Below are 16,893 nucleotides of genomic sequence, written 5' to 3'. Positions count from 1 at the left end.
GTACACATTGGTAGCTTCCTATTTTCTCTGCATTCCAGGGTGAAATTCTATACTACTTTTTGAGTCCTTGTAATATGTTCTCCAACTCCCAAAGCGGAGGAGGAAGAAAGAAAGAAAGAAAGAAAGAAAGAAAGAAAGAAAGAAAGAAAGAGAAAGAAAGAGAAAAAGAAAGAAAGAGAAAAAGAAAGACAGAAGATGTTGCGAAGATAGTGAGGGTTTTGTTATAGGCCTCATTGGCTACATGGCTGTATTTTATGAGCTTCTCCATGCATCCTACAGTAGATGCTTTAAATCCTAAACTCTTTCCCTTGTGTACGTAGCAGCTGCTTCTTGCCATGATCTCCTTTCTTCCTTTCCATACTTCCTTACTCTTAGACCTCCTGCTTAACACACAGGGCTGCTCACATACACACATGTTAAACATCATGCAGGCTCCTGTTGGAGGGAGCTGCTTGTTCTTCCCAGCCACCCAGCTAGCTTAGCCCCGAAATAACCACACAGAAACTTTATTAATTAAATCGCTGCTTGACCCATTAGCTCTAACTTCTTATTGGCTAACTCTTACATCTTAATTTAACCCATGTCTGTTAATCTGTATATCACCACGAGGTTGTGGCCTACCAGCAAAGTTGCAGCATGTCTGTCTCCCATGGCAGATCCATGGCGTCCCTCTGACTCCACCCTTCTTTCTCCCAGCATTCAGTTCCATCTTCCCCACCTACCTAACTTATGCCATATTAACAGGCCAAGGCAGTTTCTTTATTCATTAATAATAATTAGAGCACATAGAGGGGATTTCCACATCACCTCCCATTTTTTGTCTAATTAAAAAAGGTTATAACTTTATAACATAGAAAAAATACATATAACAAAACAGATGTCAAGCAATAATTACAGTTACTATATATCTGCTTTTTCTTTTATCATAGCTAAGCAAAACATTGACCTTATATTTGTATCAGTAAACCAGGATCCATACTAATGCAAATCTCTATAGCATATCACCCTTTAAATGTAAACAAACATTTATAGACAATACTTGGGAATATGGGTGTAGTTATTTCTCTCCAAACTGCTTCCTGCTGTTTGTTGGGTGAAGTAATTTTTGAGGTTATTTTTTGGGGGTTCACAGCGACCGTTCTGGGGGTCTTTTTCCATGAAACTATGTTGGTCTGTCTGGAAGCAACCACAGGTTCTCATCTTCTGTGAAAACAAAAGAAGAACCTCTTTCCCAAAGCAACATATCCTTAGACTCAAATTTTGGAATCAAGATACCTTTATAATATACATGCTGGTTTAGCTTAACAGCCCATTCGATGACATATGTCTCTGTACTTAGCTTATTCACAGTCAAAAATTCAAAGATAACACTATAATATACATAATCCAGACTCTGAATTTTCCATTTTTACGTGGCTTATTTTTCTTTACTCCTTTTAATCTATAACTGATGTGGGAGTGTCATATATCAATCTGTTGATTTCATTGGTTAAGCAATAAAGAAAGTGCTTGGCCCTGATAGGTTAAAACATAGGTGGGTGGAGTAAACAGAACAGAAGGCTGGGAGAAAGAAGCTGGATCAGGGAGTCGCCATGATTCTCCCACTCCAGGCAGATGCAGGTTAAGATCATTCCTGGTAAGCCAGCTCGTGGGCTACACAGAATATTAGAAATGGGTTAGATCAATATGTAAGAGCTTGCCAATAAGAGGCTAGAGTGCATGGGCCAAGCAGTGTTTAAATGAATACAATTTCCATGTAATTATTTCAGGGCATAAGCTAGCCATGCGGGCGGCCGGGTGCCGGGGACACAGCCCCGCTGCTCTTATTTCAACATATAACTGTCTGTACTCTGTCTCTTTAAAGACTTTGTCTTTTTTTAAAACCATTTACTTCTTTTTATAACTCTTTATACTCATTTTATTCTCTCTACCAAGCCTAGATACATTTATCCAACATTGTGACTCATTTATAGGCCTTTTTTTTTTATCTGGATTTGTCTTTATTGCATACCTGTAATTATTTACTGTCTAGGAACACTTTTAAAATGCTATGTGCTTCTTAAAACCTAAGCTGCACTATTATTATGATATATACAGTACTTCCGGCTTGCCTGCCCAGTCTAAAACTTAAGCGGCACTGTTATTATGATATATAAGGTACTGCCTGCTCGCTCAGCACAGTCCAGCCTGGCAGAGCTGCTCACCGCCTCTGAGAGACATGCACAGTGCCCCATCTCTAGGCACATGCTGCCATTAAGCAAGCTGCAGCAGTCTGCTCATAAACCCCACTCAAATTCTCTGTCTCCTAAAAGCTCCAGAGGTCACACTGGCAGCATAGTCAGAAAGCCAGAATTTTAAAACCACTCCAGCTTTTTTCCTGCTATGGCTGGATCAGGAAAATCTCTCTTAAAGGAACTGCGGCAAGCTGCCTGCAAACAGCAAGAAGCTGTGTTTAACTGTGGCTGCCCAGCTAGTTTAGCCCTGAAATAACCACAAAGAAACTGTATTAATTAAAATACTGCTTGGCCCATTAGCTCTAACTTCTTATTGGCTAACTCTTACATCTTAATTTAATCCATCTCTATTAATCTGTATATCACCACAAGGTTGTGGCCTACCAGCAAAGTTGCAGCACATCTATCTCCAGCAGCAGACTCATGGCGTCCCTCTGACTCTGCTTTCTTTTCCCAGAATTCAGTTCTGTCTTCCCACCTACCTAAGTTCTGTCCTATCAACAGGCAAAGGCAATTTCTTTATTCATTAATGGTAATCACAGCACACAGAGGGCACTTCCACATCAGGCTCCTCATTACTGTGATGCAGAATCTTAAATGTTGCTAAATCAAAATACATTGAGATAGCATGAACATGTTTAAATTTTGGATTAGGAAGAATAAGTACAAAAATAAAATTATTTCCTCTCATGTTTACACAGGAAAAGAGTCCAAAGTTAGCCTGAATTGTATTTAACACAAAGTTATTTACATTATTTGGCTTCATTCTGAATAGTCCCATAATATTCATTAGAAAATTCTCCATCAGGGAGAATTTTCAGGGCTAAACTAGCTGGGCAGCCACAGTTAAACACAGCTTCTTGCTGTTTGCTGGCAGAAACATCATCGGGGATGTTTTTCAGTTTCTCCTGTCCTGGTGATCTGCCCTGCTGCGTACACATTGGTAGCTTCCTATTTTCTCTGCATTCCAGGGTGAAATTCTATACTACTTTTTGAGTCCTTGTAATATGTTCTCCAACTCCCAAAGCAGGTTTTCAGTGAACTGCTCAAAGCTATTTTGAGAGAAAGGTGATAATTTTTGTGGCTTTCAAAGCCTCTCACATTGAATATGACCTCTTGTTCCTCTGCTCCAAACAGCTTGCCCAGAGATGCCACATTCTGTGGGGAGTGGTGCAGAATGGGAAACAACTGGCCAGAGCTGATGCCCTCAGTACATAGGTAGAGCATGTTGTATTTGATGTGTTTCCCGCTGTGGGTCTCTTAGGAAGGAGAGACCCATCACTCTTTGGTCCAAGATGCTTGTCTCCATTAACAAGAAAGGTCTATTTCTGGACCTATGTCTGCCCCTACTCTTCACACATAGGCCCTCACCTATTCTGATATGTTTCAGGCTGTGGGCAGCTTTTACCTCTTGTGGATCTTTTTTTCATTTATAATCATACATGATCTTTCTCATTAGAATTTTTCTATGAGGCCCATAAAACCTTGACTCTTTCTTTCAGAGACTGGCAGCCTTAGACCTTTAGCCCTCCTTCTAAACCTCACAGTTATTTCAGTGCCTGTAACATAACCCAGGGATTTCACACCTTTGTCCCCTCCTGAGAACTAGTCATTTCCCCAGCAGCCGTGCCCCACAGTTCAAGCCCTCTTCCAACTGACCTGGCATTCTCCCTTTGTGTTCCTTGATGGAACTTGACCCTGCTTACTCTGAAGTTTATCTGTAGTATTCTGTTATGTTGATACGCTGATATATACACTTTGACCCTGCAAACCTTTATTTAATAGAATAAAAGGCTTGCATTTGTGAGTATTTTTCCGCATTCCTTTGGCTCCTGCTTGCATGGGTTGGTTGAGGTTCTTTGGTGTTTTTTGTTTCCTTCCTCTTATTTCCCTTCTCCAGTCCCAGCTGTTAGTGATCAAGTCTTGCATTCTGAAGGATGATGGGAACCTAATTATTTCTGTTACAACCATTAGCACCATCATCATCTTCAACATCAGTCAGACTAGAGTCCCAGGTCCTACTCTGATTGTTGCCCCAACTCCCTATGTGAGTAATTCTGGAAGCTTGAGTCTCAAAGTCTTTCTCTGTGTGATCTGAGCCCACTGTACCTAGTCCAGGGCTTCCCGTGCTCCTCTCTCCCACCAATGGGTCCTTGCTAATATTGGTCAGCCTCCTTCAGGGATTATTTTATACAGTGTTAAGAGAAATAAGCCAGGAACAGAAAGACAAAATCTCATAAGTAGTCTATAAAACAGTTGATCTGTTAATGTAGTTGAAAAGAAAAGTTGAACAGTACCAACATGAAGTTTGGTAAGAAGAATGAGTTCTACTCACCTGCTGAACAACAGAGGAACAACAGTTTGTAAAAATGTAGTATATATCTAAAAATAACTATAAGTTTGAATCATTTGAAGATTTAAATACAAAGACTAATTGCACTGATTCGATTGTTAGATATACATATTTCTAATTATCAATTACAAACTGGCCCTAATAGCTTTAGATATCATGGGTTTACTGTGTTCTAAGAACTATCATAAATGAGGAAAAGAAGGAGCATAGCAATAGCATATTGCTTACTTCCACAATATCTTTGTTAACTATTTAAAAAAAAACCTACATGAATCAGATTAATAAATTCCTGGTGATCGCAGGCCCATGAGTTCTTTTCAACACTCTTAGTAGAGTGTTACAAATGTGTGGCTTTGTAGGCAATTAACTATAAATTTTCAAGCTACTTCCCTTTCATTGCTTTCATTTTACAGATAACAAAACCAACATTTATATCCTATCTCAAGCTCAATTCCCTAAACATCCCATCATTTGTCTTTTGTACTATATGCATAGGACTAAGGTTTGGGCTATTTCTGCTTCAGGATCCCTAATGTCAAAGGAGGCCTCCTGGTGTGGTCAGTACTATCCAGAGTCATCTGCTGGTTAGGGCTGTTTCAGTTTGTGCAGGGAATGGGGTGCACTAAGTTGCTGGTGAGTATTCTGTTAAGCATTCTTGACTTGTTGCTCAGAAGTTCTCTGTTAAATAATGGAAATGCTTATATCCTAACAGAATGACTGAGTCCTTTCCTCTCAAGTAATGGAGTGTCATCTTTCAAAGGCATTTACTAGTCTCACACTAAGTGAATGATCTTATTTGCTGTGTAGCCTCGCTTAGAAGCCAGTAGTGAAATACTCTTGACTGTTTGGTCATATGAATTATGTATACATGAAAAGGAAAGGCTTTTAACTGTCATTTATTCTTGGCATGCAGGATTTCTTACCTCAGCAATAATAACACCTAATAAAGTAGTGCCACTATGTAACAAGTATGAATGCTGTAGGGTGAGCCAAAAATAAGAAAAACCGCTTGCCTTGTTCCTGTTGTTACTGAGCAGCTTATGTCCCCTAGAATTCCTCTCCTTGTTGTCACCTGATTGACTTTTCTCCTGAACCACATTGTATGTATTCTCATGCAAGTCACTGCTGCTGTCTCATGTTAACTCATGAGCTCACTTCCAGCACATGGTTCCTCTGAGGAACCGTGAGGAAACAACATCTGGTCTTAGTGTACGGCTTGTTGACTCAGGTCCATGGGTATGCACACTTAGATCATAGGTTATATGTGAAATTTAGTAAGGCTCATGTTAATGAATTGATGATCTCCAGAGAGGACCTGATGTCAGTTCTAATTTTAGGTTGGAGAATTTCACCATTCTGTATAAGCCATCTCTGACTTAGCTTGGGGCATATGCTTTATTAAGAATATGATTAGCATATGAGGATGAAGAGCAAAACAACTCAGAGCATAGATCTTAGAGCATTCTGATGTAAACGTGTGGTGTATATTGATTGTCAGAACTAGTTTCTGGGCACACAAATCCTCTTGATTTGTTCCCTAGAAATGGTTAGGATTCCTGGGTGGAGGGCGTCTTAGAATTGCATGTGGGTGACTAGTTTGCTTATAAATATTTTTTTATCTCTTTTTCTCGTCTGTCCACTTTAATCAGATACTTTGTTTTGCATACATATTGCAACTTAAGTAAACTTTTTGCTATCTTATGTATTTTCATGCAAGGATTGAGACTATAACCCAAGACAAGAAATTTCATTAAAATATGTCTTATCAAATTTTACTTTAAAAATTAAAATCTAGGGTGTCTACTCAGCAGAAGTTGTGCACTTATCTACCCTAGAGAAGTGGGAGCACAGCCTTCCTTCTAGATGTGACATTTACAGCAACGAAGCTCCTAAAGTCCTAGAGTCCTATGACAGATTCAGAAAAGTCCCATGCACCATCTGTGATAATGTACTTCTGTCTTGAAAATAAGCTTCATGTCTTAAGCCTATATTTAAAAATATTTCCATGAAGTCATTTCTTCCTTTACTATTTCATTAAAATCTGTAATATCCTGAGTTAGGGAATTGGGTATTGAACTTTAAGATAATAACTTGTGTCTCTTCCTGGCATAAGCAAACAGTCCAAAAGATAGAGAGAAATGCTCCCCAATCCAGTTGTTATAAAGCATTAGCCTACAACAGATAACCACTCTGTATTGACCCCTGGGATGAGGTTCACGATTGTTCATGAAAAGCTTTGTCTGTATCTTCCTCCCAGAAGGTGTAGCCAAGTAGGTGTTGTGACATCACTTATGCCATAGCTTCTATCTGATCATATAAAGATGAACCAGAAAAAGTAGGGAACTGGCAAAGAGGATTGAGATTCCGTGTCTCAAAAGCAGCTCTGCAAGGATTTATTGTGCACTGCTCTGAGTCAGGCTTGAGAGAGCAACTGCCAAGCTCCTACAAAACTAAGAATGCTGACGAGATGAGACCTCCAGAATGTACGTAGGGGTTAGCCTTAACCGCCAGACATTTGGAAAGAAGGAATTCTCAAGTATTTGTCTAGTCACACAAAACTTTCCACAGTTAACGTGTATAATGTGGGATGGCAGTCTACAGTGAGCATGATTGCCTACAGATACCAAAGAACCAAGAAGCAATTTTAATAACACAAGGGGAAAAGTCCAAACTTAGCAACACAACACTTCTCCAAGCATTCAGAAGATACTCTTTTTTTAAAAAAAAAAAAAGAATTGCATGTTTGCTGTTTTATTTTGTTTTCCATTTATTAAACATTTATTTACTTAATTGTAAGTTAAATTCCTTCTTAGTTTCTTTTTTTTTAATTTATATATTTATTTAAGATTTCTGCCTCCTCCCCTCCACCGCCTCCCATATCCCTCCCCCTCCACCAATCAAGTCCCCCTCCCTCATCAGCCCGAAGAGCAGTCCCGGTTCCCTGCCTTGTGGGAAGTCAAAGGACCTCCAGAAGATACTCTATAAACTTCTCAGAAGCCCCACATCTCCAAATATCTCTGTATTTACAAAAATGTCATGAAAAGTTGAAAATAATAGCTAAGGTTGGATATTGAGTGGTCATTGAGCTTGGTGGTTAATTAATTGATTGATCCTATCAAGAATATCTCTCTGGTCTTGACTCCAGATTTCTTAACAAAAGTACAATTTATCTTTGGGCATATACCTATTACGATCATTTGTGAGCACTGGCAACTGATACCATCCAGTCTTTAAGATACTGAGGGCCTATTGGAAAATGAAGAAACGGTCTGTAAGTTTCCATTTGGGTCTAACTGTCAGGAGAGTGTAGCGATTACTTACCTTGTTGAACAGGTACCTGATTCATGTGAATGCTGCTTAATCAGAACCCCATCCTTACGGATATTGCTCCTAAGGAATGATCAGCTTCTCAAGTAAAAACTAAAAGGAATGAACAAGAACCTTTTCCTAGCAGTGTTATTTGGGGTTTTTGTTGGGTTTGAGGCAGGGCCTCCCTGTGACGTACAGGCTAACCTTGATTCCTCACTTCAAGTCATTCTCCTGCCTCATGTTCTCAAGTAGCTGAGATTACAAATGTACTCCATCACACCCAGCTAGGTTTTGTTTTCTTTCATAGGGGAGCTTAAGGAAGGAGAATATCATATATTTTGGGAGAGTCTCTATGTTATGAATTATGTATAGTAGCTAGTTTTTATGTATTTCTCTATTAGCATAGAGAAAGCATCTGCAAAGATAAGCAACTCAGTCATTAAAATACCAATACACATTAAGATACACTAACAGAAAATTTTCTGTGTCAGACAAGGTTATAACAGAATTTGCTTTATTGTGGCAGATGCCAGAATAACTTCCCAGTCTACTTCATCTCTTTACTTGAGTTCCTTCTAAGTGGGGAACTGTGATGAAAGAGAAATACAGCTTTTAAAAAGTCAACTTCACTGAGTACAACTTACATAGCAATGCTGCATTTTAAGTGTAAACGTTGATAAACATTGCCAGATGCATGCATTTTGTACCCCTCCCCCAGCAAAGGCCATTTCAGTGACCTGAAACATTTTTCACATAGTGTCCATCATCACCACCTCCTCTCACACACACCTTCTCCCTCCACAAGCGCTGCTGTGATTTCTCTTGCAGTACATTAGGTATGTCTTTTGTCAAGACCCACACATGAAAGGAGTCTGTGCTCTTTTATATTCGATACTCTTGATCAACATGATGTTTTTAAGATTCATTCATATTGAATGACTATATATCTTACTGATTCACAAACTTCTAAATTTACTTAATTGTTGAGGAGTGCTTTGTTTTAAAATCTGTGAGTTTAAGGTTTGGGAATAACTGTGGATAACGTTTATTAGCTGATTTTCTTGTGATGGCTATGGAACCCACCTGATGCCAATATCACAAGAGGGCTCTATGTGTCTTCTTTCTCCCCATTTCTTGAAGGAGTTCAGACAGGTATTATTGAGTTCATCTAGATAGGAGTTTCTTATGCAAAGGATTTATGTTGTATCCTGAAGATATTTGTCTGTTTCATCTAGGTTGTTGATTGGCATCAAATTGTTTATAACAGTGGTTCTCAGCCTTCCTAATGCTATGACCTTCTAATGCAATTCCTCATATTATTATGACCCCAACTATAAAATTATTTTGTTGCTACTTCATAATTGTAATTTTGCTGCTGTTATGAACCATAATGTAAATATCTGATATGTAGGATATCTGATATGCAACCCCTTTGGGGTTTGCCACTTCCAGGTTGAGAATTGCTGTCTTGTATCTTTTCATCCTATTAATTTATGTGGATGAGTGCAGTAGTACCATTTGTTTTCATTCCCAGATTTCTTTATGTTTGCTAGGATTTTCTTATTTTTCAGAGAGGCAGTATATGGTTTCATATATTCTCTGATCATTCTTACTAATTTTCCATTCTTACTATTTCATTCCTTAGGCTTAATTTGATATTTTGTTGTTGTTCTTCCTTAAAGAAAGACTATAGATGATTAAGATGTTTTTCTTTTTCTAATATGAGTTTTCTAGTATAAGCATTTGAAGTAGAAATGTTTTAGTATAAACACTTAAAGTACTAGCAATTCTTTGAAATCTCAAACTGACAGTTTTATTATATTAAATTCAGAGTATGAGGCTGGGAACTGGTTCAGTCATTAGTTTTACAAGTGCGAAGACCTAGGTTTGATTCCCAGATCCTAAAGAAAAATGTTGCATCTACTGGCATGCATTTGTAATCCCAGTGCTGAGGATGGGGAGACAGGTGGTTCCTTGAGACTCCCTGACCAGCCACACAGGCCTAATAGATGAACTTCAGGCCCAGTAGCAACTTTGTCAAAAGGAATGTTGACAGTGTCTCTCAGGATGATACACAAGGTTGTCTTCTAGTCTCCAAATATGCACCTCAACAAATAAGTGTGTAAATGCACACACAGAGGGAGAGAGAGAGAGAGAGATTGCAGTTTCTGGTCTCCCTTATTGTAGCCTTCAATCAATGAATTATGTTTTTGTTGTCTGTTTTTTTTATTTGTTGGCTTTTCAAGTCAGGGTTTCTCTGTATAGCACTAGCTGGCTGTCCTGGAACTCAGTTTGTAGACCAGGCTTGTCTCAAACTCACAGAAATTCACCTTCCTCTACTTCCCAAATTCTGGGATTAAAGACATGCACCACCAGGCTAGAAGTATGTTTTTAAGTCGATAGATATTATAAAATTTTTCAAGTATTTTATTATTAGCCTGACATTTTTATATATATTTTTTTTCAGTGAGAATTAATGGCTATCAAAATGACTGTTGAATTTAATGTTGAGACTTTAAACCCAGCAGATATGATTATGTGTGGTTGACTAGTCGTCTACAAATGTCACTTAGTTAGGAGAGTTGGTCAAGTCTTTCAGTCACATACAGATGCTCAGTTGATAAGAAAGGAATATTTATCTCAGCTGTGTATGCAAGTGTATCTGTGTCTCCTTTTTAGCTCTGTCAGTTATTCATGTATTTTGTAATTCTCCTGTTGGGTTCATATGCATTGAACATTGCTTTGCTGTCTCTTCTCTTTATCAAGCTCCTTTTTTAATATTGCCTGACAGTTTCATACATGAATATAATAAATTTCGGTCCTTTCGCCCTCACCCTCTTTTTACCCTCACTCCTTTTTCTGCTAAAACACTTCTCAACAAGCCTCCCTCCTACTTCCATGACTCTTTGATGTTTGTGTGACTCACTATGTTTAAATAGGATTGCCTGCCTGAGCATGGGTGGGAGGTATTTTACTGAGGCACACATAATTTATCAGTGACTAAACCACTAAGAAAATGACACCCCATCCTCCAGACACTGTTGCCTGTCAATAGTCCCACAGGGGGTGGGACTTCATAAATGCTACTCTTTTTCTCTTTACTGGCTTCCTTTATACTGCCAGAGGGTTCAGTCCACAGGAGGGAACTCATACCTGCCTGGTACTGTAAACCTGTGGCTGGGGAGGTCATAGGACTCAGGGAGACCCTACCTCTACTGGGAGTGAGGCCTCATGAGTCTTCCCCGCTTCCATATGAAATGCAGGGCACCTAAGCTTGGGCTGCTAACCAAAGCTACAGTAAGTTTCATGCATATCAGCCATGTCCTTTCCAGAAGACATAGTTTTGCAGCAATCTCCCCAAACTCTGGCTCTTAGATTCTTTCTGCCCCCTTTTCCATGATGTTCCTTGAGCCATGGGACTGGTGATGTGGGTGACACCAATGTCCCCTTTAGTGCTGATGACTGCACAGTCACAAGTTCTCTGCTATTTGACTGGCTTTGAGTTTTTCATTAACCACTGTCCATTGCAGAAACAAAAGAGAACAAAAAACTTCTCTGATGAAAGTATTGATCTAAGAATAGAAAGTATTTAGAAGGCAGTGTGATTCTATGTCCACTTATAAAACAGTTAGAAAAGGTTCTCTTGGGGGTGACCTCCCAATCCCCAGGCTCTTAGCCAGGTTTACAGTCCCAGGTATGAATTCGCTGCTGTGGAGGGAATCCTCTACCACTATGAAAGCAAGCCTGGGGAAAGTAAGCTTCCAGCTCAGTTCTAACTTGATTTTCCTATATCCTGTGACCTAAGTATGTAGTATCTTCAGCAGCAAGGTCTACCATCAAATTCTAATGTACACCCAACAGCAATGGCAATAATGCATATTGGTTTAGGGACTCTGTGCCTCTCTGACTTCGCAGATTGTAGCATGGGCACTCAGCTTCTTGTTTAATATGCTACAGCTTCTGAGAGAAGCAGTATTCCCTGCAATGCTGATCCTGACAGCATCTATGGAAGTTCTCTTATTTCAAGTAAGTTTCCTTGTCCTGAGATCACTTGGCCTGCTATTAGTATAATCACTCCAGTTTTTAAACGTTTCTAATGCTTTTCTAGCGGCTTGTGTTTCCCTGGTATGACTCCCCTCTTATTTTGTGGGTGTGAGAGAGGAAAGGGTTGAAGCAAGGTCTTGCTTTGTACCCCAGGCTGGCCTTGAATTTGCAGCAATCCTACCTTAGCTTCTCAGGTGCTGGGATTGCAGGCATGAGCCCACACACACTGCTTCCTTTTGTTTTTAACCTCTTTGTCCCTCGAATGAATTTTATACCAGTCATGTGCTGTTTGATGAGTGTACTCACTCTATAAATTCCTGCCTCTTATTGCTATGTGGATTCCATTCTTAGACCTACAGTAGGACTAACTTCACCATCTTACGTTTCTCATTCTTTTATTCTTTATCCCTCATCCTTTCCCTGCCTTCTCCCTAACTAGGTGAGTCTTTTGGTATTAACTTCTCTGTTGAATTATTACTTTTTATTTTTACTATTTATATGATTTCTCAAACAGTCAGCAAACTCATTTTTAACTTACTGTTTTAGTTAGGATGTCTATTGCTGTGATAAACACTGTAACTAAAAGCAACTTGGGGCAGAAAAGGCATATTTCAGCTCACTGTTCTCAGGTCACACCCACAGAGGGAAGGTGGAGCAGGAACTTAGGCAGGAACTTGGAGGCAGGAGCTGAAGCAGAGGCCATGGAGGGGTGCTGCTCACCGGTTTGGTCCTCATGGCTTGCTCAGCCTGCTTTCTTATAGCACCCAGGACCACCATGGGCTCTGTCCACAGTGGACTGGGGCCTCCCACATCAATCACTAGTTAAGAAAATATCCCACAGGTTTGCCTACATAACAATCTCATGGAAACTTTTTCACAGATATTTGATTCTTTTTCATTATTATTAATAATCCCATTTCCTTTGTAGCCTTATAAACATATTTATAATAGCCATATTTTATTTTATTTTTGAGATAAGTTTTACTATATAGTATGGCTACCACAGAAATAATACTGTTCTGGCTTTGGCATCTCAGGTGCTGGAATTATAGCTGTGTGCTACTATGTCAGGCTAATGTTAGATATATTAAAGTATTGGCGAGCAAATTGTACTGTATCTATCATTTTCAGGTTAATTTCTGTTGACTTATTTTTTCTACTTTTTTTATGGTCAATAAATATTAATTAGACACTGGACATTGTAAATGTCTCATCAATTTACTTAATTTTAATGTTATTCCTTAGAAAGAATTGTGTTATTTTCTGTCAGAGGTAACTTAAAACTCAACTTCATCTTCCAGAGGCTTATGTTCAATTTTGGGGGTTTGTTCTAGAAGCCTATCCTTACCCCTAAGGAGGACTAAGTCTTATCTCTTTTGTATTTTGTATATATGTTTAATATCTATTAAGGCTTTATTTGTCGAAATTTAATCCTCACTGTATTAAGAGGGTGGAAACTTACTGCAACTATCATGTTAAGAGGTGGCTTTTGAAAAGTGATTAGGGTTAGATAAGGCCATTAAAAATGATCCCCATAGCTAAATCCTTTACAGGTGGCTTCATAGGAAGGGGGAACTAGACATGCCCCTGTGTGCATTCCCTGCCTCCTGCCATGTGATTCCCTGGTTTACCTCAGGACTATGCCAGCAAGAAGTCCAGCATTACATGCATCCCCTCTCTTACACTCACAAGACAGTAACCAATAATGAAATAATTCAGTATCATGTTGAGAGGGGTCTTTTCTGTTCTGGCTGGCTAGAAATTTAGCATCTCTCAACTTGAATCCGGATCTGGCAGTGGTTAAAGTTATAGTTCCCTTCGAATATCTCCTTCTCTCGTATTCACTTGTTGTCTGTTTTGTGTATGCTCAGACTAGAATTGAGCCAAATGACCTCCCCCTGTGTCAGTAGCTGAGTTTATTCTAGCTGTGTCTCATTTTCGGGTCCCGTCGCCAGATTCTAGATACTTCAACTTTCCTAAAAGTGGAGCTCTTCCCTGTGAGTTCAGCGAGACACTGTGATCATCTTGAGTTGTTCTCTCCTGAAGCTGACAGAAAATTCAGGACTATCAAAAGACTTACTCTCTGGGATTTTACCTCTGTGCAACACAGTTATCCAGTGTTTGAAACTCTTGTTCTATGGACCATCAGAACTAGAGACAACAAGATTTCATGCAGAGTCAATATAATTAAGTCATGTGTTCATTACTCACGATTTCTTCATATAATATATCCCCTTTCATAAAAAATTTGAGTGTGCATTAAAATATGTAGTTATATCCAGTGTGCTATTAGTGGCAGTGGGAAGTTACCCATGGCTGGGACAGAGAACTTAGCAAATGCTGGGACTGGAAAGGCAGTTGTGGAGGACAGAAGAGCGAGCAACACTAAGGGTGTCTTCACTAGCAGCCTTGGGAACGGGGGTCTTTGAGGGGAAAGGACCAACTGTATCCTGTTGAGCAGAGGCTTTTGAAATCTTATGTCTTTGAAAATTCTAAGAACCTTGAACTTGCCTTTCTCTTTTATGGTGGGAGAAACGTAAATAGATGATATGCTGAACAGAAGCGTCAGTGATGTTATGCTATGAGGATGAAGGATCCCCACAAAGGCTCATGTGTTCAACGCTCTGTCACCAGGTCGTAGACCCAGCTAGTAAGGGACCATTGGATAAGTAAGCCAATTAATCAATTCTCTGGTCGGATCATAGCTTGGTAACATTATAGAGACATGCTAGGAAGTAGGGGATAGGGCTGATTAGAGAAAATGTGTCTCTGGGGCATATTTTGATATACACTCCTCCCTCTCTCTTTTTTTCCGCGACCATGGTGTGAGCACCCTGCTCTGACACACACTCACAGAAGCATACACTATTCTGCCTTGCACAAGTCCAAATCAACAGATATCCTGCCAACCAAGAACTGAACTATGAGCCAAAATATATCTCTCCTCTTTCAAGCTGCTACTCTCACAGCTGAGAAAAGCTGAGGAAAATGGGTGGCAAAAGAAGTAAGCATGCTACAGAGCCTGGATCTGAAAGGGGGGAAATGCTCACAGGCATGGGGACTTCTGGAATGGTGAGAAAGACCCAAAAGCAAGATGGGGATATAAGATGCCATAGTTTTAGCATCAGGGTAAAATGATAGCACAGGCAGAGAGCATAAAGCATTGATCTAAGTGCCCAATCTTCTGTCAGAAGACGAGTATGGTCTTAACCAATGGAATGGCAGCAGAGGCAGTTCTGGATTCTCAGAAAAATCTGAGAAAAGTTAGGTTGCAGTGGCTAGCGGCTAAAGAGAACATGATAGGAAAAGGCTTGAAGAGAATGGAGTGTGTTTTCACAAAGATGATTAGGGGTTGGAGAAGTAGCTCAATAAGAGCTACCCGTCTAGAGGCCCTGTGGGTGATGCTCAGCACCCACATAGTGGCTCATGACTATCTGAGTGACAGTGAAACTATCAAGTATGTAATGATAGAATGATGCATCCGTAGCAGTAGACCCTTATTAACAACCAAATAAGGTACAAATAAGGTGCACGGCCAAGAACCAATTCAAATATAAATCTTGGACTTTTGACAATAAGAGTGTGTACAAAAGTCACCACTTGTAACAAATGAGCCTCATTGAAGTTGGAAGTTATCCTGGAGGTGGGGTTTATACATGCATATGGAGTGGACAGGAGAGATATATGAAAGTGTATTTTGCACTTAGCTTTTATATAAACATAAAACTGGCCTATGAAAATCAGTTTATTAATTTAAGATCTAAATTGGTATATCCAGCCTTGCAGACTTATGCGTTCCCCAAGGTATAGTGATTTGATGATGAACATTTCAAACGTGAGATAGAATAGAGGCACTTTCAAGTCTGTTTTGTCAAGTGTTGTCAAGGCTAAGTTCCTATTGCCTACCATAGGAAAAGGTAACCATTCTACGTTATTCATAAAGCACGTGGCTCTTTGACATACTTATACTGAAGCAAAAAGGAGTTTATCCTCTGCAGTTCCCTAGCCCTGGCAAGAGTGATTTGACATTGTTGCTCATGATATCTTATCTTTGGCTTCCAGGAAGTCGTCTCTGTGTTTCATTGTCACCTAGGAGAGGCTTACCAGCATGTTGGGAAGATGGGGATGATAATGTGTTTTCTGGTCATGTTAAAGTGACCATCTGGAAGTTTATAACTTCCATAGTCCATCTCTCCTTAAACTCATGCAGCCATACTGTGTTCCTAGGATATGCCTCTCCTGCAGGGTGGTAGTGTTTCTTCATTCAGACTTTCCCTAATAGGAGAAGCAGGAAAGAAATCAAATATGAATACTGTAGAGTATTGAATTCCAAGGGCTCCACATGATTGGCCACAAGTCCTTTAAACTGACCCACCTGGGGTTTTAAACAGTACATATTGTATTGTTAATATCAACTGGTCATGGGAAAAGCACCCTAGCACCATATTGCAGATGACATTAGGGGGATATGGATTATCACAGATAATTTTGTGAATAAACGTGACACCAGAGATCAAAAACCAATGAGAGTTTAGATTCCAATCAGGTAATTAACTATTGACTTGTTATTACAGAAGTTAGGCTATGATACAGGGATCATAGGATACAGACACTGTCTGATCTATTTGAGATGCTGTAAAAACAAGCCATGAATTAGGAAGCTCATGACTAATTAATTAAGATACTCACTTAGTTCTGGGTGTTGAGAAGTCCAAGATCAGTGCACAGGCAGATTTAGTGTATGGAGAAAGTCCTCATCTCCTTCTCACTGTAACCTCGTAGTTTAGAAGAGAACCCTGTAGCCTCTTGAGTGCGTTACAAGGCAGCGCTAACTGCATTCATGCGAGCCCTACCCCCATGTCCTTGTTCCTTCCAAAGTCCCACCTCTGGTACTATCACATCACAGATTAGGTTTCTACAATGCATTTAGAGAAGTGCAAATGTTCAAGCCAC

General features: G+C 39.6%; 1 protein-coding gene across 2 annotated transcripts in view; it reads left to right on the top strand.

Moving 5' to 3' along the window:
* The window catches only part of Nectin3 (nectin cell adhesion molecule 3), a 137,399-nt gene that overhangs the window by 85,105 nt on the left and 35,401 nt on the right, over positions 1–16,893 (top strand). The window lies entirely within an intron of this gene.

The sequence above is a fragment of the Microtus ochrogaster genome, chromosome 2 (genome assembly GCF_000317375.1).
Source record: "Microtus ochrogaster isolate Prairie Vole_2 chromosome 2, MicOch1.0, whole genome shotgun sequence".
NCBI classification, from domain to species: domain Eukaryota; kingdom Metazoa; phylum Chordata; class Mammalia; order Rodentia; family Cricetidae; genus Microtus; species Microtus ochrogaster.
The sequence above is the reverse complement of the archived record's forward strand: the minus strand, read 5'-3'. Positions and strand labels throughout refer to the sequence as shown.